This window comes from Callospermophilus lateralis, chromosome 7, assembly GCF_048772815.1.
Source record: "Callospermophilus lateralis isolate mCalLat2 chromosome 7, mCalLat2.hap1, whole genome shotgun sequence".
NCBI classification, from domain to species: Eukaryota; Metazoa; Chordata; class Mammalia; order Rodentia; family Sciuridae; genus Callospermophilus; species Callospermophilus lateralis.
Window position 1 is genome coordinate 74,214,930 of NC_135311.1, and position 19,470 is coordinate 74,234,399.

Genomic DNA, 19,470 nt, shown 5'->3' on the forward strand with positions numbered 1-19,470 from the left:
TGCTGCCAGTCACCAGCAGGGTCTGGAAGCCCAAAACCAAGGTGAGATACAGACAATCTGTACAGATAATAAAAGATTTAGGGTAGAAACTGTAATACCTCAGATCCACACTGCAAGAAAGGAAATCACATAGACAACATAAAAAAACAAGGGAGGAAAGTTCCCCAAACAAACCAGGATACCACAATAACAGAACTCATGGACAGCATGTTGATGAAATGTCAGAGAAGGAGTTCATAAGGTTCATAATTAAAATGATCTATAAATTAAAGAATGACCTAAATAAGTAAACAGGTGAAAATTGATCACTCTAACAAAGAAACAAGAGAGCAAATACAGGCAACCATTGATGACACCAACAAATAGATAAGGGAACAAATATAGGCATCCATTGATCACACCAACAAAGAGATAAGGGAGCAAATACAGGTAGTAAAAGATTACTTCAAGAAAGAGAGAGAGATTCTGGAAAAAAAATCAGAAATACTTGAAATGAAGGAAACAGTAAGCCAAATAAAAACCTCAATAGAAAGCATCACCAACAGACTAGATCACTTGGAAGACAGAATGTGAGATAATGAAGACAAAGTATATAATCTGGAAAATAAAGTTGACCACACAGTGAAAATGGTAAGAAATCATGAGCAGAACATCCAGTAATTATGGGATAGCCTCAATAGACCAAATCTATGAGTTATTGGGATAGAGGAGGGCACAGAGTTTCAAACCAAAGGAATACACAATCTCTTCAATGAGATAATATCAGAAAATTTCCCAACCATGAAGAATGAATAGGAAAATCAAATACAGGAAACCAAATGTACAAAATTACAACAGATCTATACCAAGACACATTATAATGAAAATGCCTATCATACAGAATAAGGATAGAATCTTAAAGGCTGCAAGAGAGAGGAATCAGATCACACATAGGAGGAGACCAATTGGTGTATCAGAAGATTTTTCAACCCAGACCTCAAAGCCAGGAGATCCCAGAACAACATATACCAAGCTCTGAAAGAAAATGGATGCCAACCAAGAATCTTATATCCAGCAAAACTAAGCTTTAGATTTGCTGATGAAATAAAAACCCTTCATGATAAACAAAAGTTAAAAGAATTTACATCAAGGAAGCCTACACTACAGAGCACCCTCAGCAAAATATTCCATGAAGAGGAAATGAAAAACAATGATGAAAATCAGTAAAGGGAGGTATTACACTAAAGGAAAAACTAATAAAAGGAGAAACCAAGTCAAGTTAAATACCAAAAATAAACAAAAAAGCTGGGAATACAAATCATGTCTCAATAATAACCCTAAGTGACCTAAACTCACCAATCAAAAGACATAGATTGGCAGATTGGATTTTTTAAAAAGGAAAAAGACCCAACAATAAATAGGAAAAGACATCCACAGACTGAAAGTGAAGGGTTGAGAAAATTCATACCATGTACATGGACTGCAGAAGCAATAAGGTTTTTTCATCCTCATATCAAATAAAGAAGACTTCAAGCTAAAGTTAATAAAAAGGGATAAAGAAGAATATTTTATACTGCTTAAGGGAAGTATATATCAGCAAGATATAACAGTAATAAATATATATGCCCCAAACAATGGAGCATCTACACTCATCAGACAAACTCTTCTCAAGTTCAAGAGTCAAATAGACCACAACACAATAATTCTGGGTGACTTTAACATACCTCTTTCACCACTGGATAGATCTTTCAAACAAAAGCTGAACAAAGAAACTACAGAATTCAATAATACAATCAATAACTTAGACTTAACTGATATATATAAAATATTTCACCCTTCAATGAGTGAGTACACTTTCTTCTCAGCAGCACATGAATCCTTTTCTAAAATAGACCATATATTATGCCATAAAGCAAATTGTAGCAAATATAAAAAAGTACAGATACTACCCTGCATTCTATCACATTATAATGGAATTAAATTATAAATCAATGATAAAATAAAAAACAAAAGCTATTCCAACACCTGGAGACTAAATAAAAACCTCAATAGAAAACATCACCAACAGACTAGATCACTTGGAAGACAGAACATGAGATAATGAAGACAAAGTATACAATCTGGAAAATAAAGTTGACACACAGTGAAAATGGTAAGAAATCATGAGCAGAACATCCAGGAATTATGGGATAGCCTCAAAAGACCAAATCTAAGAGTTATTGGGATGGAGAAAGGCACAGGGTTTCAAACCAAAGGAATGCACAATCTCTTCAATGAAATAATATCAGAAAATTTCCCAACCATGAAGAATGAATTGGAAAATCAAATATAAGATCTTAAAGGACAATGGTTTCCATCTTCTGTGGTCTTACAGGACAATGAATGAATGGGTTGCAAAAGACATCAAGGAGGAGATTTAAAAAATTTTACAGGTGAATGAGAACCCAGATACAACATATTGAAATCTCTGGGACACCAAAAAGGCAGTATTATGTTGCATGGAGTTCATTCCTTAAAAGAAGAAAAAGTCAACAAATAAATGACTTAACATTACATCTTAAAGCCCTAGAAAAAGAAGAACGAATCAACACCAAAAGCAGAAGACAGGAAATAATTAAAATCAGAGCTGAGGGGGATAGTAGAGGATAGGAAAGGCAGCAGAATACAACAGACACCAGAATGGCAATATGTAAATCAATGGTTGTGCAACTGATGTGATTCTGCAATCTGTATATGGGGTAAAATTGGGAGTTCATATCCCACTTGAATCAAAGTGTGAAATATAATATATCAAGAACTATGTAATGTTTTGAACAACCTACAATAAAAATTAATTAAAATAAAAATAAAAATAAATAAATAAAATAAAATCAGAGCTGAAATTAATTAAATTGAAACAAAAGAAACAATTGAAAAAATTCACAGAACGGAAAGTTGGTTCCTTGAAAAAATAAATAAAATTGACAGACCTATAGCCATGCTAATGAAGAGAAGGAGAGAGAAAACTCAAATTACTAACATATGTGATGAAAAAGGAAATATCACAACAGATACTACAGAAATACAGAAGATAATTAGAAATTATTTTGAAACTTGTACTCCAATAAAATAGAAAATATCAAAGGCATCAACAGATTTCTAGAGTCATATAATTTGCCCAAATTGAATCAGGATGATATACATAATTTTAACAGATCAATTTCAAGCAATGAAATAGAAGATGCCATCAGAAGCCTCCCAATCAAGAAAAGCCCAGGACCAGGTGGATACACAGCCAAGTTCTACAAGACCTTCAAAGAAGAACTAATACCAATACTCTTCATTTTATTTCAGGAAATAGAAAAAGAGGCAGCACTTCCAAATTTCTATGAGGACAATATCACCTTGATTCCAAAATCAGGCAGACACATCAAAGAAAGAAAACTTCAGACCAATATCTCTAATGAACATAGATGCAAAAATTCTCAATAAAATTCTGGAAAATCAAATACAAAAATATATCAAAATGATCATGCACCACAATCAAGTGGGATTCATCCCAGGGATGCAAGGGTAGTTCAACATACAGAAATCAATTAATGTAATTCATCTCATCAATAGACTTGAAGAAAAGAACCATATGATCATCTCAATAGACACAGAAAAAGCATTCAACAGAATCCAGCACCCCTTCGTGTTCAAAACACTAGAAAAACTAGGGATAACTGGAACATATCTCAACATCATAAAGGCTATAGTAAGTCCCAGGCCAACAACATTCTAAATGGAAAAAAATTGAAGGCATTCCCTTTAAAAACTGCAACAAGACAGGGATGCCCTCTTTCACCACTTCTATTTAACATAGTTCTTGAAACACTGGCCAGAGCAATGAGACAGACGAAAGAAATTAAAGGGATACACATAGGAAAAGAAGAACTCAAATTGACACTATTTGCTGATGATATGATTCTGTATCTAGAAGACCCAAAAAATTCCACCAGAAAACTTCTATAACTAATAAATGAATTCAGCAAAGTAGCAGGATATAAAATCAACACCCATTAATCAAAGGCATTTCTGTATATCAGTGACAAATCCTCTGAAAGGGAAACAAGGAAAACTACCCCATTTACAATAGCCTAAAAAAATACAATACTTGAGAATCAACTTAATGCAAGAGGTGAAACATTTATATAATGAAAATTACAGAATCCTAAAGAAAGAAATCAAAGAAAACCTTAAAAGATGGAAACATCTACCTTGCCCTTGGATAGGCAGAATTAATATTATTAAAATGACCATACAACAAAAAGCACTATACAGATTTAATGCAATTCCGATAAAAGTCCCACCAACATTCCTCATAGAAATAGAAAAAAGCAGTCATGAAATTCATCTGGAAAAATAAAGAGACCCAGAATAGCTAAAGCAATCCTTAGCAAGAAGAGTGAAGCAGGTGGCATCACTATAGCAGACCTTAAACTATACTACAGAGCAATAGTAACAAAAACAGCATGGTACTGGCACCAAAACAGACTGGTAGACCAATGGTACAGAATAGAGGACACAGAGACTAACCCACTTAATTACAGTTATCTTATATTAGACAAAGGTGTCAAAAACATTCATTGGAGAAAAGTTAGCCTCTTCAACAAATGGTGCTGGGAAAACTGGAAATGCATATGCAACAAAATGAAATTAAATCCTTATCTCTCACCATGCACAAAACTCAACTCAGTGTGAATCAAGGACCTAAAAATTAAACCAGAGACACTGTGTCTATTTGAAGAAAAAGTAGGCCCAAATCTCCATCATGTGAGATTAGGCCCCAACTTCCTTTATAAGACTCTGTAGCACAAGAATTAAAATGAAGAATCAATAAATGGGATGAATTCAAACTAAAAAGCTTCTCAGCAAAAGAAAGAATCAGTGAGGTGAATAGAGAGCCTACAAGTTGGAAACAAATTTTTACCACATGCATATCAGATAGAGCACTAATCCCTAGGATACATAAGGAACTCAAAAATCTTAACACCCAAAACCTAATAACCCAATCAATAAATGGACCAAGGACCTGAACAGACACTTCTGAGAAGAAGATATACAATCAACAAATACATGAAAAAATGTTCATTATTGCTAGCAATTAGAGAAATGCAAAATCCAAACTACTCTAAGATTTCATCTCACTCCAGTCAGAATGGCAGCTATTCAGAATACAAACAACAATAAGTATTGGCAAGGATATGGGGAAAAAGGTACACTCATACAGTGCTGGTTGGGCTGCAAATTGGTGCAGCCAATATGGAAAGCAGTGTGGAGATTCCTTGAAAAACTTGGAATGGAACCACCAGCTATCCCACTCCTTGGTTTATACCCAGAGGACTTAAAAACACCATACTACAGGGACACAGCCACATCATTGTTTACAACAGCACAATTCACAATAGCTAAACTGGAACCAACCTAGATGCCCTTCAATAGATGAGTGGATAAAGAAAATGTGGTATATATACACAATGGAATATTATTCAGCATTAAAAGGGAATGAAATCATGGCATTTGCAGGTAAATGGATGGAGTTGGAGGATATAATGCTAAGTGAAGTTAGCCAATCCCAAAAAAACAAATACTGAATATTTTCTCTGATTTAGGGATGCTGATTCATAAAGTGATTGGGGGAGGGGCACGAGAAGATTAGATGAACTCTAGATAGTGCAGAGTGGTGGGAGGGGAAAGGAGGGAGATGGGGGTAGGAAGGATGGTGAAATGAGATGGACATCATTACCCTAAGTACATGTATGAAGGCATGAATGGTGTGAATATACTTTGTGTACAACCAAAGATATGAAAAGTTGTGATGTATATGTGTAATTTGAATTGTAATGCATTCTGCTGTCATAAATAGCAAATTAAAATTTTTTAAAATAAAAAAAAGATTCTGAGACCTTGGTAGGATGATTCCTGGAAGATACCAGTACAACATACCATGTAAATGTTCTGTGTGGATGTCAGGTAGAAAGAAAGAGTTGTAGAGGAAGAGAAAAGAGCAGAATTTAACTAAGTTGAAATCTAAAATGATAGAATTACTAGGTTTGACTGTGTTTACTTGGATTGTTTTGTACCTTTAGCAGTATGTCCAGTTATAAGAAAAGAAAGTTACATTTTTATATAACAGAATATGTGGGTTTTTAAATTATCCGCTACACATTATTTAAGGCCATGGGTTCTGGTTGCTCATCTGTTAAACAAAACAAACAATATCAACTTCACACAATTACATAAGGTTGCAAAGAGAAACATGGGGGGAAGGGTTATACATTTAAAAGAAAATTTCAAATGTGAATATGAGATAAGCTTGGGTTTTAAAATTCTTGGAGATTTCTGTTGTTTTAAGATAATTACTTTGGGTACAGTATGTATGATGAATTGGAGAAGGGAAAGCCATTAGGAGGCCACCATGTAGGAGGAAACAGGGAATGAGGCCACATGAAAGGAAATAGCATGGGTTCAAGAACTTTCCAGTGATAGAAACATAGAGAAGGGTGAAGAATTAGGAAAGAGTTAAAGGTGACACTAAGTTTCCTCCGTTGGTGATTTAAAAGGACAGGGTAACATATAACTGAGCTGGAAGCATGCACAGTAGCAGGTTTGAGATTAAATGAGTTCAGTTTAGTGCATGATGAATTTACAGGGTAGGCAGATGTCCTGAATAAGGGGAAAGTGAACTGACTACCCTTGTTAAGAGTGAGCACGTGGGGTGGCTTCAGAGACCAACCGCTGCACAAGTTATATGAGCACTTAGTGCCTTGGTTTCCTCTTCTGTAGAGTGATGGTGAATATAGTATGTGATTCATGGCTTTGTCATGATAGGGGATAAGGTCATCCAAGAGAAGGTCCTTGAAAAGCACCATTATTGCATGAATGTGTAGCCCTTACACATTCATGGTGAGGACCATGCTGTGGATATGATGGAAAGAGCCCTGCCTACTGCTTTGGTTGACAGAAGATAGCCCTAAAATCTAACTAGCTGGTGACTTTGAACAAGGGACTCAGCTGGGTCTCAGTTCATCTGTGAGATAAGGGATTGGATACTTCTCAATGAGGCCACTTACAGCTTTTAACTTTTATTATGTGGTTGATGCAGATATGCCAAAATGGAGATAATTTATTCACAGATAATGGAGCCACTAAGTTCAACATGTTTATTAAACATCTGTGTTATTTTTGCATTTAAAGCACATTAGGAAATTTAGAAATGGTAAAGGTCAAAAACTTTTTAGATTCACCTCTGAAGACTATTTTTTTTTTAAATTTGGAATTTCAATTGTGCCTTATTCTTTACCTATCTCCACAAATTCTCTTCAGGATTTCAGATAAATATGGCACCTTTATTGTCTTCTCCTGTTACGATTGGCTTAGTGATGTCACAGAACAGCTGTCGGGATACTTACTTCATTTACAAGAATAGGACATTTCATTTGCCAGGATTTCCACTTCTCAAAAAAAATCTGAGGCTCCGTAGACAGGGTACTAATTTACTGTCACTTTCTCCGCTTTTATAGCGGAGTGCAATCTTCTTTCCATTACAGTACTAGAAATTTTTTGTCAATCAAGACATGCGAGGCCCACAAACAAGCTAAGATTTGCATTTAGCATATTTGGGAAGAAACTATGAGAAGGAGATGTTAAGAAACTGACTTCTTAATAGCATACACCTGCTCTATTACTTTGCCCTTTTTTTTTTTTTTTTTTTGTAGAGGAGATTTCATTCACCCTTTTTATCTTCCTTTATCCTTTTCTGCTTTTCAATTTTTTATGCCTACTTATATGTACTAAACAAAGTCACCATTCAATTATGCATCCTGCATAAATGCCAATATGTGAGATATTGTTGACATAATGCAATGGAATCCTATAAGTCACCTATAAAAATCAGTATAATTATTACCTTATATTCACGTGAGTTACACATGCTAAACTTTTCCCCCTCATCTTAGATATTTTTTCCAATGTGTTCAGCTGTCAGAAATCGAGTACAAAAACTATGTCATGGTTTATATTATATATTTTCCAGTTCTTGAGTTACGGAGGTTTTAAAAATTAATGTAGAGGAAGAGGGATTGTCATCTTACTCAGGCAGCTGAATCTTCCTCAAATAGATTACTCAAAAATCTTACTGCTTGTGGGTGTGAGTGTGTGGGTGTGTGTATATTTCATGTGTGTGTCTATGTGTATAGGAGAGAGAGAGAAACAGAAGGAAAGAGAGATGTTTTGCTTCTTAAAATAATCTTTTGGGAAAACCTGAAAGACATTGGGAATTACTTTTGATTTAAATTTTTCTCTTTTCAACAAAAGTTGGAAAACATCTAGACCATAATTCTGCATTGTGTGGACACCTCTAAAAATGCGTCTGCCTAGAAATGTCATGGAAGACCATAGTCCTTGCTCTTGTCTTCCTAAGCCAAGCCGCATTTATTCTGTTGTCTTTGAGTTTGGTCAGATGGCAGATGGTTCCTCGTTTTGTGGCAGGAAAAGCTGAAATCTTAGCCAACATAAAAACTTTAAACAAAATCTGGTGATTTGTACTTGGGAGTCTAGAAAACAATTTAAATACCCAAGAACATATAATTAATTACACTGATTATTTTCAAACATTGAAGTAGAAACAACTTTTTATTAGCAGTCAACATTGGGTTTTCATCTCAGAAACTATTCTGATTCAGAAGAAGCTTGTTTTACAGTAAATAAGTGGACTTCTTGTCTAATCCTGCTTTTGTGCTTACTGGAGACTGTCACTTAAACCTGGTTGGGGCTTCTTCTCCTGATCCTTATGACCATCAAGATCTCTTCTGCCTTTTTACATTTCATGATTCTGCAACTTTTATATCCTGTGCTAGTTTCTTTTCATTTCATTCTCCAATCCAGAAATTTATCACACATATATTTACATCTAGCTTTGACATGTGTTAGGCGATCAATAAATATTTGTTAAAGTAATGGTGTGTTTTTTTCTGTTTGTGATGGACTGTGAAATTATTGTAATTTCACAGCTTTTTATATTGAGGCTATTACTCATTTTTATTTTTGTTGAATCATGTTATTGTTGCTTTAACATTTACTTTCTACTGTGGCTTTATGCATGATTTACAGTTGGTTTTATGTGTTCTCCCTAAGGTGTTTCAGAGAAGAAGCTGCAGGAAAAATCATTTCATAACATCTAAACTTGGTCACTGAAAAGATAGACGCAAATATTTTCATGATCATTAAGTAATTCAGGAAGTAAACTTTGCTTTTATCCAGCTTGGTTTTGCTGGCAAAACAAAAACAAAAACAAAAACAAAAAAAAACCCAACATTCTGAGTACATGGGCAGTTTTTTTCCCCCCCAAACCAGTTGCCCTATGGAAAGAAAAGCTACTCCAACTGTATCCATTGGAAAACTGTCAGGGTAGAGACAAGCATTTGGTACCCTGAGTTTGAGGAGACCTATCATTTCTTCTAAGGCTCTAAGATTGATATAGATAAGGGAAAAAATTACAAAGAATTAATTGCTTCCTGTTCAATAACAGTATTTTAAAGTTAAGATATTCCCTCAAATTTAGTATTATTTTCTACCATGTGTTTCAATTAATCTTTAAATGAGGGGTAAACTAGATGAGCCATAAGATATATAGTGAAAATAGTGTATTTGCTCTTTTGAAAGTACCTGCCCCCATAGGGGGTCACTTCAGCTTCAATTTTTTTTCCAGTACTTACACCCTAATAACAGCAGTGGCTTCATATGCCATTTATAACAGAGGCAGTTAATGACTTGAAGTAAAAAGCAAATTTCAACCATTTGATCCACTGTATGTTATTAATTGCTCCAGGAGACTATCTTACGATTTATGAGGTTCAGTTTTGAACCCCAGAATAAATGGAGGTAGGAGACGGAGAAACTTCCCTGATGTTGAAGGGGAAATCCTTGTTTTTTAACTTCCTATGAATAGCAGTATTGTCTATCACCATTTGTACAGGAGGAACAGGACCTTGCCAGTCCATACTTAGGCTTGTTTTTATTTTTAAAGAATGTTGGAAAATTGTCGAAATGAATGTTTTTTCTTTTCTTTTTTTCCTTAATACCTCATAGATCCTGACCTTTTCCTTTAAACTGGCTTAGTATGTGTTTCCCTTAAAATTGATCATTAACCCCAGAGTAAGTTTGATTTTCTTTTTCCATGATCTTCTCTAAAGAGTTCTGTTAAGAGCATACTAAACTGGATTACAAACTTACTGAAAAAGTGCTTTGAATTTTAGGCAACCTTGAAATAAAGGGCACAGAAAAAGTAACACTGCATAGAATGAAATTGGGCAAGTAGGTATAAAGGAAAGGAATGCGACTGTATGGTTGGTGTGATCAACATCTTCTCATAGGTTTATTACCAATTTAATGGAATATGGTTATTCAACCACAATAATGGCCTCAGTTGAAATGTCTGTTCTGCTCTTTTTCCCATACACTTTGGAATGAGTAGAATGTGACAGGTGGGCTTTCAACAAGCTTCATGAATTTTAAATCCTCTTTAGTTTTAAAACCGGGTACATGTCATATAGTTGGTGTGGACAAGGAGTTGGCAACCCCACCAGGTGTTATGGGATATCAGGTGTCTTCAAGATAATGAGGGCTCAGGTTGACCAGGTACATTCTGGGTCTGCTCTTCCTTTTCCCAGAGAGCAGAGAACCTCTTTCTGTCCAACATTTATAGTTAATGATCTTGTAATTGTAAGAGTACTTTACCAGCATTTGGTGCAAGACCTAAAAACCTTCTTATTGTCATAGAAGAAAACCTTTGTTGATGTCTCAGAACAACTTTTTTCTTGACAGCTAAAATTTTTATTTCATTCTCTCTCTTGCTGATTTAGGTATAGTCAGAGAAGAAAGGATCTGTGAATTGTGACATAGCTCTGAATTCTCAAGTTTTAACACATAACCTAGTTGATACACTTCTTTAAATATTTAAATGTTTTACCAAGTTGTTCTGTTACCACCGTAAAAGTCTGAATCTCAGCTTTAAGTATTCTAAAATTCAATATAAGGAGCTTTGCTTGTTGTATATGGAATTACTTAACAACAAAAGATTTTTTCAACGATATTTTTTTCCAAAAAAATCCAAGTTTAAGTAATTTCAGTTAAATTTTATGAATTTATTTTAAATGGACTTATAATAATGCTATGTTTTATTTAAATATGGAACATGTGCTTATGGTGGAATCTTATAGTAGTATGGGCAAAAAATGTCCATATAAACACATTTAAAAGGAATTTCTGGAAGTTTATATGACAGATTATTAATAGTGAGCAATATCTATGCATGGCTGTTGGGATCACAAAAAATTTTTAATGGTTTTATTTTTCTTACTTGTACTTCCTAATTTTTCTACATTGGCTGTGTGGGATATGGGATATTATTTTTTTCACATCAAGTCCATAGAGTGGACTTCAGATATACCTCTTGTAGAGTTGATATATAATCTTTGCATTTTGGAAACACCAAGGACAAGTGTCTGAGATATCTAGAGGACTAGAAGCTGGGTGACCAACTGCTTTGCTAGACAGCCAAGAAGGTACTACTGGTTGGAGAGAACTGCCCTGCCAGTTGGTGGACAAAGTATATGTAAGAGTTTATATGCAATAGAAATGGTTCATATACGAGAAAAGACTGGGTTGGGGCAAGTGCAAGTCCAGTACAAGATGGTAGCCTAGGGATGCAAAGGAATAATCACAAGAACTTAGAGTAACCCACAGGTGGACCAACGATACAGCTCCATGTGGTCCAGTTTTCCATATCTGGAGACACATTAGCATCAGAAAAATTTAGAGCTATCTCCTAGTTTCTCCTGGGTATTTATAAGCACACTCTTGGGTTCATACACTTTCAGTTCTTTAATACTAAATGGCTTAATCACTGAAGAAAGTATATGTAAAATTGCACCCTGAAGATCTGAAAGAGTTTATCTATTCAGAGTTCCTGAAGTGCTGTCTAGGAGAAACCGAAGTAACAAGAAAACCTGGCTAACTATATAATGTAAATAATAAACATTTTGGTCATATATTTAGATAGTACGAAAATGCATCAAGTTTTGACAGCACAAATAGAACTGTATTCACTGGGAATAAATTCAAGATTTGAAGAATATTATATCAAATTCAAATTTACAAATCATAACCACTGTTAAGCTAAGTAAATTTTTGCCAACAGATTGTGTGCTTTGTTGGATTGAAAGCTTTATACATTTTATAATAAGCACATTCCTGTTGTGAAATGGAATGTATCTGATCTATAATAAATCTGCTAGAGAGACAATGGATTCCAGCCAGTGCATCCCTGGCTCAAGGAAAATACAGTAAGTAGGGGCAATGACATTTATGGGAATCTAATTTCCTCATGCTCTGTCTCATAAGAAGTGTATCTAGATAGTGTTAAGGTTATTGTGCATTGAGAGTTGCTTGCTCCAGAATTGAACTCTCTTCTGTGTTACATCTCTAATGGCTATTCCTCAAGTGATGTTTTACTCAAAACTTAGTTAATAGGTGGTAATAAGTTTGAAGCAGAAATAAAAATTTCTTTTAAAAGAAAAGAAAAACTACAAAGAAGGAAAGAAAAACTACAAAGACAGAAGCTTATCATGTGTTTAAAAAGTAATTTGGGAAAGGCAAAATATATTAGCTAGATGATAACTTTCCTTGGCAAAAGGTTGACTGGAATGTTTCTATTAGAAAACACTATTGAACTATTCCTCTTTTGGTCCAGCTGAGGACACCCAGATTGGATAACAGAGAAAAGAAATTGTTCACTGTTATTGTTACCACCTTGTTAGAACATGAACCACTTTCAAATCCAAGGACAATTTTTTGAAGCTAGCCTTCCCCCTCAGCACTGGGGATCAAACCTTGGGACCTTGCACATCCTGGGCAAGCACTCTATGACTGAGGCACATGCCCAGCCCTCAAAGCTAGCCATTTTGTTTAACTACAGTTAGAAATAAACCTTTACTTAATATCTATGAGCATGCAAGTATTCAGCTAATGTTTTTTTCACTAACAATTTTGCAGAGTTAATTTCTGTGCACTCTACTAAACCTGACTGGACCCTTTCACCACCATCTATGTTGAAGGCACTAATAATAAAACTCAAAAAAATCTAGGACTAGGAAGGAAAAAAAAAAAAAAAAGCACTAGCACTTTCAAAAATAAAATAATTCATCCCAGCCTTCCAGAAGCCTTCCTGCATACCACATTCAGCCCCTGGGAAGTGTGGTACAATCAAAAAAGCACCAGCTCGCACCAGTTATGGAGAAGGCTACTTTTAGTTGGTGAAAAATTAGCAAGTTCAATGTATTTATTTTAAAGAAATGCAGCTTTACTCATTTTTAGCACATGCAGCAGTTATGGAACATATACCTATGAAGAGTTTCTCATTGAAGATCTTTACCTACTTGAGTAAGTGAATAAGAATGCCTTTTAATTAGCACTGTAAGAATTCATTCAATCCTGTGTAGCTATATAGTGTGAATATGTTTTGAAGTGACTGATCCAAAAAGTGTTTGAAAGGTATCCTACTGCCTTGCCTACTCTGTTGATTTCCTTAATGGCCCTCACCTGTCTCCTGTTTAAGCAATCACAATTTAAAAATTGGTGATTTCTGAAAGGATAAAATTTTGTGCTACTGCCATGTTTTATAGCTTCTACAAAACTGAATTTAACAAGAAAATGCACAGGCAATTGACAAGAAGTAGCACTTGAAGATTTCAGATACCTGTTACCTCTGGAAAGTTCATTACAATCCATCCCTTTCCAGGACTTTGTCTAGATGGCATCTGTGCAGTCATAATGAATGTGCAGTAAGGAGCCCTTCCTACTGGGGGGAATTTTTCCAATCATTGCCGCAAATAGCCACCATACCTGGCAACAGCAGTGAATGAATGAAATCTCCTGGAGCTTAGAATATTATCTTCTTAGAATGTAATTATTAAAAGGAATGGATAAAGCAAGCTTTCTCCCATCACTTCTTTTTTTATTTTTTTTAAATTATTTTTTTATTTATTTATGACAGCAGAATGCATTACAATTCTTGTTACCCATATAAAGCACAATTTTTCATATCTTTAGTTGTATACAAAATATATTCACACCAATCCGTGGTCTTTATACATGTACTTTGGATAATAATGTCCAAACATTCCACCATCATTTCTAACCCCATACCACCCTCCCATCCCTCTGCCCTATCTAGAGTTTGTCTATTCCTCCCAAGCTCCCTCTCCCTATCCCACTATGAATCAGCCTCCTTCTATCAGAGAAAACATTCTGCATTTGGCTCTTTGGAATTGGCTAACTTCACTTAGCATTATCTTCTCTAACTCCTCCCATTTACCTGCAAATGCCATGATTTTATTCTCTTTTATTGCTGAGTAATATTTCATTGTGTATATATGCCACATTTTTTTATCCATTCATCTGTTGAACAGCATCTAGGTTTGTTCCACAGTTTAGCTATTGTGAATTGTGCTGCTATAAGCATTGATGTGGCCATGTCCCTGTAGTATGCTGTTTTTAAGTCCTTTGGGTATAGACCGAGGAGAGGGAGAGCTGGGTTGAATGGTGGTTCCATTCCCAATTTTCCAAGAAATCTCCATACTTCTTTCCATATTGGCTGCACCAACTTGCAGCCCCACCAGCAACATATGAGTGTGCCATTTTCTCCCACATCCTCACCAACACTTATTGTTGTTTGTCTTCATAATAGCTGCTATTCTGACTAGAGTGAGATGAAATCTTAGAGTAGTTTTGATTTGCATTTCTCTAATTGCTAGTGATGATGAACATTTTTTTTCATATATTTGTTGATTAGTTATATATTATCTTCTGAGAAGTATCTGTTCAGGGCCTTGGCCCATTTATTGATTGGGTTATTTCTTGTGTGTGTTCTTAGCTTTTTGAGTTCTTGCTATACCCTAGAGATTAGTGCTCTATCTGATGTGTGAGAGGTAAAGATTTGGTCCCAAGATGTAGGCTCTCTATTCACCTCACAGATTGTTTCTTTTGCTGAGAAGAAACTTTTTAGTTTGAGTCCATCCCATTTATTGATTCTTGATTTTAATTCTTGAGACAAAGAGTCTTATTAAGGAAGTTGGGGCCTACTCCCACATGATAGAGATTTGGGCCTGCTTTTCCTTCCATTAAACACAGGATCTCTGTTTTAATTCTTAGGTCCTTGGTCCATTTTGAGTAGAGTTTTGTGCAAGGTGAGAAATAAGGGTTTAATTTCATTTTGTTGCATATGCATTTCCAGTTTTCCCAGCACCATTTGTTGAAGAGGCTAACTTTTCTCCAATGCATGTTTTTGGAACCTTTGTCTAATATAAGATAGTTGTAATTTTGTGGGCTAGGCTCTGTGTCCTCTATTCTGTACCATTGGTATACAAGTCTGTTTTGGTGCCAGTACCATGCTGTTTTTGTTACTATTGCTCTGTAGTATAGTTTAAGGTCTGCTATAGTGATGCCACCTGCTTCACTCTTCTTGCTAAGGATTGCTTTAGCTATTCTGAGTCTCTTTATTTTTCCAGATGAATTTCATGACTGCTTTTTTCTATTTCTATGAGGAATGTTGGTGGGATTTTTATCGGAATTGCATTAAATCTGTATAGTGCTTTTTGTAATATGGTCATTTTAATAATATTAATTCTGCCTATCCCAGAGCAAGGTAGATGTTTCCATTTTCTAAGGTCTTCTTTGATTTCTTTCTTTAGGGTTCTGTAATTTTTATTATATAAATGTTTCACCTCTTGTGTTAAGTTGAATCCCAAGTATTTTATTGTTTTTTGAGGCTATTGTAAATGGGGTAGTTTTCCTTGTTTCCCTTTCAGAGGATTTGTCACTGATATACAGAATTGCCTTTGATTTCTAGGTGTTGATTTTATATCCTGCTACTTTGCTGAATTCATTTACTAGTTCTAGAAGTTTTTAGGTGGAATTTTTTTGGGTCTTCTAGGTACAGAATCATATCATCAGCAAATAGTGCCAGTTTGACTTCTTCTTTTCCTATGTGTATCCCTTTAATTTCTTTCGTCTGTCACATTGCTCTGGCCACTGTTTCAAGAACTATGTTAAATAGATGTGGTGAAAGAGGGCATCCCTATCTTGTTTCAGTTTTTAGAGGGAATGCCTTCAATTTTTCTCCATTTAGAATGATGTTGGCCTGGGGCTTAGCATAGATAGCCTTTATGATGTTGAGATATGTTCCTGTTATCCCTAGTTTTTCTAGTGTTTTTAACATAAAGGGGTGCTGTATTTTGTCAAATGCTTTTTCTGCATCTGTTGAGATAATCATATGATTCTTATCTTTACGTCTATTGATGTGTTGAATAACATTTATTAATTTCCATATGTTGAACCAACCTTGCATCCCTGGTATAAATCCCACTTGATTGCAGTGCATGATCTTTTTGATATATTTTTGTATTTGATTTTACAGAATTTTATTGAGAATTTTTACATCTATGTTCATTTAGAGAGATTGGTCTGAAGTTTTTTTTTTTTTTTTTTTTTTTTTTTTTGTTCTTTGTATTTGCCTGGTTTGGGAATCAGAGTGATATTGTCCTCATAGAATGAGTTTGGAAGTGCTGCCTCTTTTTCTATTTCCTGAAATAAATTGAAGAGTATTGGTATTAGTTCTTCTTTAAAGGTCTTGTAGAACTTGGCTGTGTATCTGTCTGGTCCTGGGCTTTTCTTGGTTGGTAGGCTTCTGATGGCATCTTCTATTTCATTGCTTGAAATTGATCTGTTAAAATTGTGTATATCATCCTGATTCAATTTGGGCAAATTATATGACTACAAATTTGTTGATGCCTTTGATATTTTCTATTTTATTGGAGTACAAGTTTTCAAAAATAATTTCTAATTATCTTCTGTATTTCTGTAGTGTCTGTTGTGATATTTCCTTTTTCATCACGTATGTTAGTAATTTGAGTTTTCTCTCTCCTTCTCTTCATCAGCATGGCTATGGGTCTGTCAATTTTATTTATTTTTTCAAGGAACCAACTTTCTGTTCTGTGAATTTTTTCAATTGTTTCTTTTGTTTCAATTTAATTAATTTCAGCTCTGATTTTAATTATTTCCTGTCTTCTACTGCTTTTGGTGTTGATTTGTTCTTCTTTTTCTAGGGCTTTAAGATGTAATGTTAAGTCATTTATTTGTTGACTCTTTCTTCTTTTAAGGAATGAACTCCATGCAATGAACTTTCTTCTTAGAACTGCTTTCATAGTGTCCCAGAGATTTTGATATGTTGTATTTGTGTTCTCATTCACCTCTAAAATTTTTTTTAATCTCCTCCTTGATGTCTTTTGCAACCCAATGTTCATTCAGTAGCATATTATTTAGTCTCCAGGTGTTAGAGTGGATTTTATTTCTTATTTTATCATTGATTTCTTGTTTCATTTCCTTATGATCTGATAGAATGCAGGGTAGTATCTCTACTTTTTATATTTGGTAATATTTGCTTTGTGGCATGATATATGGTCTATTTTAGAAAAGGATCCTTGTGCTGCTGAGAAGAAAGTGTATTTACTCCTTGAAGGATGAAACATTCTATATATGCCAGTTAAGTCTAAGTTATTGATTGTGTTATTGAATTCTGTAGTTTCCTTATTCAGCTTTTGTTTGGCAGATTTATTCAGTGGTGAAAGAGCTGTGTTAAAGTCACCCAGAATTATTGTGTTGTGGTCTGTTTGAGTCTTAAACTTGAGAAGAGTTTGATGAATGTAGACGCTTCATTATTTGGGGCGTACATATTTATCATTGTTAAGTCTTGTTGGCGTATGGTTCCGTTGAGCACTATGTAGTATCCTTCTTTATCCTGGTTTGATTGACTTTAGCTTGAAGTCTATTTGATATGAGGATGGAAACCCGCAGTCCATGTGAGTGGTATGATTTTTCCCAACCCTTCACCTTCAGTCTGTGGGTGTCTTTTCCTATGAGATGTGTCTCTTGGAGGCAGCATATTATTGGGTCGTTTTTTTTTTTTAATCCAATCTCTGCTAATCTATGTCATTTGACTGGTGAGTTTGGGCTATTCGGGGTTATTATTGAGACATGATTTGTATTCCCAGCCATTTTTTTTTTTTGGTATTTAATGTCACTGTTTTCTTCTCTGATTAGATTTTCCTTTAGTGTAATACCTCCCTTTGCTGTTTTCATCATTGTTTTTGATTTCCTCTTCGTGGATGTTCTGTAGTGCAGGCTTTCTAGTTGTAAATTCTTTTTTTTAAATTTTTAATTTGTTTTAATTAGTTACACATGACAGTACAATGACCTTGACATACATTTGAATCAGGTGGGATATAATTTCTCATTTTTCTGAGTGTATAGGTTGCAGAATCACATTGGTCATGCAGTCACATTGGTCATGCAGTCACATATATCCACACAGTAATAATAATGTCTGTTTCATTCTACTATCCTTCCTATTCCCCCATCCCCTCCCCTCCGTTCCCATCACTTCTCTCTACCTAATCTAAGTAACGCTATTCTTTTTTTTTCCCTCACATCTTCATACATGTATTTTGTACAACGATGAAGGTCTCCTTCCTCCATCCATGCAATTCCCCTTCTCCCTCTCTTTCCCTCCCATCTCTCTTCCCTATAAATGTGGCATTTATACACAATGGAATATTACTCAGCACTAAAAAATAATAAGATCATGGCATTTGCAGGGAAATGGATGGCATTAGAGCAGATTATACTAAGTGAAGTTAGCCAATCCCAAAAAAAAACAAATACCGAATGTTTTCTCTGATATAAGGGGGGAGGTGACTCAAAATGGGGTAGGGAGGAAGAGCATGGGAAGAAGATTACCTCTAGTTATAAATTCTTTTAAGTTTTGTTTATCATGGAAGCTTTTTATTTCATCATCAAATCTAAAGCTTAATTTTCTGGATATAAGATTCTTGGTTGGCATTCATTTTCTTTCAGAGCTTCAAATATGTTGTTCCAGGATCTCCTGGCTTTGAGGGTCTGGGTTGAAAAATCTGCTGAGATAAGAATTGGTCTCCTCCTACTTGTGATCAGATTCCTTTCTCTTGTGGCTTTTAAGATTCTATCCTTATTCTGTATGCTAGGCATTTTCATTATAATGTACCTTGGTGTAGATCTGTTGTAATTTTGCATATTTGGTGTCCTGTAAGCCTCTTGTATTTAATTTTCCAATTCATTCTTCATGCTTGGGAAATTTTCTGATAGTATGTCATTGAAGAGATTGTGCGTTCCTTTGGTTTGAAACCCTGTGCCTTCCTCTATCCCAATAACTCTAAGATTTGGTCTTTTGATGCTATCCCATAATTCTTGGATGTTCTGTTCATGGTTTCTTACTATCTTCACTGTGTGGTCAGCTTTATTTTCCAGATTGTATATTTTGTCTTCATTATCTTATGTTCTTTCTTCCAAGTGATATAGTCTGTTGATGATGCTTTCTAT

General features: G+C 34.9%; 1 protein-coding gene across 1 annotated transcript in view; it reads left to right on the top strand.

The window, feature by feature from the left end:
• Ddah1 (dimethylarginine dimethylaminohydrolase 1) overlaps positions 1-19,470 on the top strand; it is a 135,801-nt gene that overhangs the window by 62,795 nt on the left and 53,536 nt on the right. The window lies entirely within an intron of this gene.